The sequence below is a fragment of the Chrysochloris asiatica genome, unplaced genomic scaffold (assembly GCF_000296735.1).
Source record: "Chrysochloris asiatica unplaced genomic scaffold, ChrAsi1.0 scaffold00162, whole genome shotgun sequence".
Lineage (NCBI taxonomy): Eukaryota > Metazoa > Chordata > Mammalia > Afrosoricida > Chrysochloridae > Chrysochloris > Chrysochloris asiatica.
In genome coordinates, this window is record NW_006408680.1 from 4,919,179 (window position 1) to 4,927,215 (window position 8,037).

Genomic DNA, 8,037 nt, shown 5'->3' on the forward strand with positions numbered 1-8,037 from the left:
AGGACCGGGCTCTATTACATTGTGCACAAGGTGATGGTGCAGGACCGGGCTCTATTACATTGTGCACAAGGTCACTGTGAGTCCAAGCCAACAGCAACTAACAACAACAACAACACCTAGGATATTGATCTTATGAATTTCCTTTCGTTTTTGACAATTTCCACTTTTCCTAGATTCATACGCCTTACATTCCACATTCCAATTATTGGTGGATGCTGGCAAATTTTGACTTGTGTCCCATCAGTAAATGAAGGCCCTAGAAGTTTTGTTCCATCCACGTCATTAAGGCTGAATCTACCTTGAAGAGACCACACTTTCTCAGTGGTGTTCTGAGGGCTTTTCAGCCTGAGAGATTCATCTCCAGGCAGTATATCCGACAGGTTTTCTTCTTTCTGGTGCGTTCTAAGCCTTACAGCCCCATTGAATCCTCAGCACCATGAATGTCCATGCTGGTATTTGCTATAATAGTGGCAAAGCTCTCAGCATCACCATAACAAGCGAGTCACACAACACAGCCAATGGACAGATGTGTGGGGTTACCGTTCCATAAGGAAGAATAAACGAATATAAACACAGGGTCTCCAGTACTGGTCATGGACAGATGTTGGAAATTATTATCTGTAGCCCTGCCTCTTGGAAGCAGTTTTAACTACATGTGTGGATAAAATATTTATATTCACACCAATTAACCTTATTAAAATCAACCTTTTTTAAGTTAAAACTGTATACGCTTACTGTATTTAAGGCTTTAGTAAAACTCAAGAGACTATGAAAGAAACAACTAAGTGAGTAAAATACACAAAATCAGATATCATTAAACCAAAACCTACATGAATTCGAACAATTTGAAGGAGAGGAGTTAAGGAAATTGTAATTCCTAACACGGTGTGGCACTGTAGGATAAGCACTGAATAGCTAACCCCAGGTCAGTTGTTCCAATCTACCAGCTGCTCCTTGGAAACCCTATAAAGGATCGCTATGAGTCGGAACCAACATGAGAGGACTTCACGGCACACTAGTACCATTAAATAGACAACAGAAGTCAAAAGATCAGCCTCAGCTAAGATATTAACTTCCCGCTCTGTAGAGAGTCGGGAAGAGGACACAGACTAATAAGATTTTTGTGAGAACGAGAAGGAAGAACAAGAAAGGGGTCCCTCCCATTACCCCCTCCCCCATCCTTTAGCTGGCACTCACCTTCAGCCTGCTGCAGGATCTCTTTGGCTATTACCCAGCCTGCCTCTCAGAACATTTGGATGGTTCCAAGTTCAAAGTCTTCCTGCATAGAAGAACACTTGTACAGGAGAAAGAGAGGAAATGATACTGTAGCTTTCTCTCAAGCTGGGAAGTGGACAGATTTCTGAAATCCCAGAAATCCTGGGTGTCAGCAGGCTTAACTGATTTTAAAACAACACACACTATTTTGAGTTGTGGGGCTAGAAGATTCTGATTCAACTTTTCTCCTTTTCATTATTTAATATTCTCACTAGTGGTCAATGAGGAATGTGGTAGGGACAACTGCCTGAATACTATCTAAGGTTACTTTTTTCAAAATGCTTGCTACTTTTGGCTTTTGGCTTTACACTATTTCAAAAACTGAAAAGCCTTTCAACATCTGTTCCATTGAGTTAAACAGGTGGAAAGGGCCTTAGTGACCATCTATCTGCAAATGCCTGGAATCAATAGCTAAGTGGCGATTATGTGTGGCCTTTCACCTTCAACCAAAAGTCTCTTTAAAACCCATCAACATTCTTATGATTCAACAGTGAGTAATTGTTATCATGACTAATTGTGATTGTCAAAACTTTAAAGGTAGAAGTTTTTTAACAAAAAGGGGGGGAGTAGTTAATCTTACATTCTAGGAACAGAAGACATTAGGATCATCAAGGGAGAAGAGCACAAGCAGAATGTGGGGCCCTATCCAGAGAAGCAGCAACACCAGAGATGGAAGCAGAAATGGGATCATGGAAAGAGAAAGCAGCTGAGGACTCTGGACTCATGGAAAGAGAAAGACTGAGTGCTGGCAGTCAGGAGGCAGGCTTACAGAATGTGCCCTTTGGTTGTTTAGATAATTATACTTTCCTGAGTGGTTTTGTGTACATCCCGCACCCCACCCCCCAAAATAAAACAAAACAAAAACAGAGGGAATAGAACCAAATACTGTTGAATGATGATGCACAGAAGAGATTATAATCACTGCAAAAAAATGAGTGTAAAACTGATGATTTCCTATGTAAACTATCAATAAATTCTCAATTAAAAATAAAAATAACAGCTTAGCCTCACAAGTAAGCAGTGTCTGCCTTGAGCAGTATGCTATTTTAACAACTATCTATCTGGGATCAAATTGATCGAAGCACCTTGAAAATTTAGTTAAGAAATTTAGGAGACAGTGAATTATGTGGACTTACTGTCGTTGTTAAGTGTCATTGAGTCAGACCCTAACCAATAATGACCCTGTACAGGGTTTCTGAGACATGGATGGTGGCTTTGAACCACGAACCTTATGGTTCAAACTGACTTGCAGTCCAGTGCATTATCCTGCAGTACCACACAGGAAGGAACAACTCAGAAAAGGGGAGTGAGGAGAGCGGCACAACTCAAAGAGCTTCAACATTATCACTGAAACGTGCATATGGTGCTGCTGTGGGATGATGGGCCACACCATAGCAACCCTAGGTTTCAGAGACTGTAAATCTTTATGGGAACAGAAAGCCTCATCTTCCTCCTCAGGAGCAGCTGGTAGATTCAAACTGCTAAACTTGCGGTTAGCAGCCCAACTCATAACCCACTATGCTGCCAGAGCTTCTTGAACTATGCATATATTGTTGTTAAGTACCATGGAGTCAGCTCCAACTTATAAATAAAATCCCTGTGTATGGTTTCCAAGGAGAGGCTGGTGAGTGTGAACCTCTGACCTTGCCATTCAAACCCACCTGGCAGTCCAGCTCTTGTCCTATTGTTGATCCTAGGCACACCAGAACAAAACAGTCCTGGGACTATAGCACCACACAAAGGAACAATTGGTGTATGTTTTGCTGCATATATATTCTCAACAGCAAAATGTTTTAAAAACTTAAAAAAAAAAAGGGGGGGGGTCTATTCCAAATGATGATCCCAATTCTCCTGAGCATGCAAAATACTCAATTACAATGATGTCTCAACAGACTGCCCCATAGGTTAAAGTCATCTAATTGCTTTATTGTTGTTAAGTGCCATCGAGTTGCTTCCAACTCTGCATAGGGTATCTGAGGAGGGCCTGGTGGATTTGAACTGCTAGCCTTGTGTCTAGCAGTTCAGTGTTTACCCTATAGCACCACACCAGGACTTCTGAATGCTTTATTATTTCTCATAATTGACATAACATAACCAATGCCGTGCACTCATATACTGTAAAATAAAAACTCACAATTCTATCAACTACTTGATTTTATAAAATCTAAATTCATAAAATGTATTTGTAAGGTCATGCCGTCATCCCTAAGCTATGGAGGCTTGAGCAGGGTGGGCGAAGTAGGAGGGAACAGGCCAAATTACTTGCTTACAATTTAACCCCGTTTAGACTGCAAGTTCCATTACAGCTAAATCCAAGCGTGGCAACAATTGTGAGGGTGGCCTAGGACCAGACAGTGTTTTGTTCTGTTGTGATTCATGGAGCTACAGTTGGGACTATTGAGGCTGAGAGAACTGTCCTGTGGGCATTTATCAACAGCCCTGGCAGAGCTTTGTAACATTGGCAGAGCAGAGTGAGGTCTGCGTGTGGACATGACTGAGATGAGCCCGTCCTGACTGAAAGAGCTGTGTCCTGTGTATTTTCTGGCTCCTGGTTTGTACCATCACCTTACCTATAAACCCTACAACTGTTAGTAAGGTATCTGAGTACTGTGTGCTCATTGCAACAAATTATTGAACTCAGCTGAGTAGATAGGGCTGTAGGAAGGATGGCTGATGTCATTGTTTCAGTCTCAAATTCTCTGCGTCTTCATCAACACTTGTTACTTATGATTTTTCTGTAATAGCCATCCTAATGGGGATGACATAGAAGTGGTTATGATTCACACTTTGCTGATGATGAATGACTTTGAGTATGTGTTCACGGGCTTATTGGCCATTTATTATCTCTTCTTTGGAGACAATTTTTTTCAAGTCCTTTGCCCATTTTAAAATTTGTTCTTTGTCTTTTGATTGTTTTTCATTGGATGGATACTAAATCCTTATCATATATATGGTTCCCAAACATTTTCTAGGTTGTTTCTTCACGTTCTTGAAAAAGTCTTTTGATGCACAAAATTTTAACTTTAATGTTCAATGTAGTTTTTTTTGTTTTGTTTTTTTTTTCCTTGCTCATCCTTTTGCTGTCACATCTAAGAATTCTCTGGTAAAAAAAGGATCTTAACCCAGGAGACATCAAGGCAAGTGGTTGGGTCCCCTCAGTGTAAACCCCCTTCCAAGACTAAGACTCAATGGGAATACATGCTCTGATTGGTGACCACGCTCGTCATTGATAAGGGGAAGTGAGGGGAAAACAGCAATGAAGCTGCAAGCTAAGCCCTATAATGTTCAACAGACTCCTGTGAACCCAGGTGGAGACCTGGTTGGACAGCAAGTATGGCAAGACCTGGAACTTTTGGGCCTAGAATCAGTGATATAGCCACAGAGGACTAGAGTGGAGAGTGAAGTATCCAGCTGATAAGAAGAGAGGGCATATGCACAAGAACACCCACACTTACAGATAATACCCACTTGACCTGGCTTCAATGACTGAATGATCAGAGCTCAACTAGAAGAAGAAAGAAGAGGAAAAAAATAGTAATCTGATACAATTTGATGAACTTGACCTACTATGGATGCAGTAGCTCAAAGGAGTGAACAAATCCTTACAGCAAGGATCATTCCCATCCCTTCCATATAGAGTAGACAGGAATGGACAACTTGGACATTAGCTACCCAAAATGGGGGGCTACAAAGGCAAGAAGTGACTGACTTACAAGCTTTCAAGAGGGAACCTAGATTCAGAGGGCGTGAAGGAAGGTAGAATCTCCACTGAGTCGTATCTAATCTGTCTAGGCAGGGCTGATGAAATGAAATGCGGATAGGTCTCTTGTGATACAATAGTGAATAATTGTTATCAGGACTGCTTGTGAAGGTTGGAAATGTAAACGTAGACGTTTTGTAACAAGGAGGGGAGTGATTAACTCTTCAGTCTACGAGCAGAGGTCCCTGGGACCATGAAAGGAGAAGAGCAGAGAGCAGGATCCTACCTAGAGAAGCAGTGATGCCTGAGATAGAGGTAGAGATGATGACTTGGAGAGATGGAGCAGTTGGGAACTTTAGACACAGAGAGGGAGAGGGGCTGTGTGCTGATGACCAGGGAGCAGGCTTGTAGTGTATACCCTTTGGCTGGTTGATGATGCATGGAAGGGAGTGTAACCATGGCAATGAAACAATATACACAGGATAAATGTAAAACTAATGTTCTCCCATGTAAACTATAACATAATTCACAATAAAACTTAAAAAAAAAAAAAATCTTGAAACTTTACTCTTAAGATTTATGTGTTTAGTCACTATCTAGGTCACAAATCTATTTTGAGTTGATTTTTTCATACTGTGTGAGGTTTTTATTATACAGATCCAACTGTCCCAACACTGAGTGTAGAAAAGATTATTGTTTCACCATTGAATGACACTCGTGTTCAAAATCAACTGACCATAAATATATGGCTTTATTTCAGAACTCAGTGCTCTCCCATTGGTCTATCTTCATACCAGTACCATGCTGTTTTCATTATTGTGATTTTGTCATATGTTTTGAAATCAAGACATGTGAGATCTTCTGTTTTGTACTTCTTTTTTCAAGACTGCTTTTTGTTATTCTGGGAACTTTGCAAGTTTACATGCATCTGAGGATCACCTTCTCCATTTCTGTACAGAGAGCTGTTTGAATTGCTTCAGAGCTGTAGATATCTTTAGGTAATACTGACAATTTAACAATTTACAATGTTGAGTATTCCAATCCATTCATAGGAGATATCTTCCCATGTATTACATCCCCTGTAACTTATTTTGGCGATGTTTTATGATTCCCAGTCTATAAGTCTTTCACCTCCCTAGTTACATTTACTCTTAAGGGCTTTATTCTTTTAGGGACTACCTTCAGCGGAACTGTTTTCTTAATTTCCTTTTCAGATGATTGATTTCTATCTTTTCCTATAACATGCACAATTATCAAATATAAATTTATAGAAAATGTAAAAACTAAATTATTAATGGGTTTAGTTAATTTAAAAATCCTTTGATTCATAACATTTTCATTACTTAGACTATCTCCTAAACCTAATTTTTGCTTTAAATGTATAGTAATCACTTTGAATGCATAAATAACTACCACAAGAACTTTACAAATCTTATAAAATAATACTTCGTGAATCAATCTAATCTCTAGCAAAGCTAAAATATTTATTTGCATTAGTTTCATAATTACTACTCATGCTTTTATTATTTTATTTAATCCTCACAATTATTAAAATTCTAGTTAACATTTTTTGGATTGCTATGTAGTCTTAGTACACTAACTAGCCAAACATTCTCAAAAAACATAAATTGAAGATACATCTGTACAGTATTATGAACAAATAACAGAATTAAATATGTCAAATAACTTTATAAATAAATTAGTATGAACTCCATTCTTGTAGCTACCAGATGGTGGACTCACGTTATTTATAACTCAGATCAAGGCATTCAACAGATTTTCTGTTTTTCTTAAAAAATTAAAAAGTGCTGTGTGAATGTAGTTTCAATGAAAAATGAAAGAAAAAGTACTAAAAATTAGGTTGTAAGCCAACCATGTCAAGGATATGTTGTTTTTTCTTGTTCATGATATGTACTAATAGCTAGCACATCATGGATTAGTGTCTGACTTTCTGAAACCTTGCAACACTACATGCTTCAGCAAAGTAATGCATACCCATTAACTTAGTGCCCAGTGTTTCATCTATACTAACATAGGAACCATCTGTTAGATATTAAACTGTATGATGCTATTTGATCCGTACTTTAGATTATTAAAATAGTAGTTTCTGGGGCATCATTTAAATGTGAGTTATTCCATGTATTAAACCCAATAATTTTGTTTAAATGAAAATTAAATACCATTTCTAGAAGCATGGAATGAAAAACACTCACATGCAAACATACAGTAACTAAAGTCTATGAGGAACATTAGAAACTCTTCCTTCACTGGTTTGTTGTAAACACACTCAAGGTGTAAGGCAAGACCAGTACTTCCATTATTTAAAGTGTATTTTTATTTTCTCTGACACTGTGTTAATCATGTTTCACAGTGACCCTGTAGGACAGAGTAGGACTGCTGTGTAGACTATAAATCTTTATGGGTGCAGATTACCACACCCTCTTCCCACAGGCTGGTTGGTGGGTTTGAACCTCCATCCCTGTAGCTAGCAGTCCACTGCTTAACCCACAGCACCACTAAGTTCCTTGTAAAGTTTATCAGTACATTGATGGTGATATATAAAGTCTGCTAGTATTTTGGATACACTTACTAGAAATAATAATCATTTTAAACATTGGTCATAAAAATGGCATTGCTATTGGTAATTTTAAAATTAATTGGGTAAAACCAACTACACTCTTGAGTAACTAGAAGATTCTCTTTAAGAAAAAAGTATCACTCTTTTTTTCCTCTTCTTTCTTTCTCTAGTAAAGTTCTGATCATCCAGCCATTGAAGCCAGATCAAGTGGGTACTATCTGCAAGTATGGGTGTTCTTGTGAATCTTTCCTCACTTCACATCAACTGGATGCTCCACTCTCCACTCTAGTGCTCTGTGGCCATGTCCCTATCCCTGGTTCCAGGAATTTCCAGGTCTTCCCATACTGCTGGCCAGCCAGGTCTCAACCCAAGTTGACAGGAGTCTATTGAATGTGGTCGGACTTAGCTCACAACATCATTACTGTTTTTCCCCCACTTCCCCTTATTGGTAGACCAACATGGTCACAAGCAAGACCACATGCCT

At 39.0% G+C, this 8,037-nt stretch overlaps 1 protein-coding gene across 1 annotated transcript in view; it reads right to left on the reverse strand.

Moving 5' to 3' along the window:
- Positions 1–8,037, reverse strand: part of PDE10A (phosphodiesterase 10A) — a 321,369-nt gene that overhangs the window by 174,703 nt on the left and 138,629 nt on the right. The window lies entirely within an intron of this gene.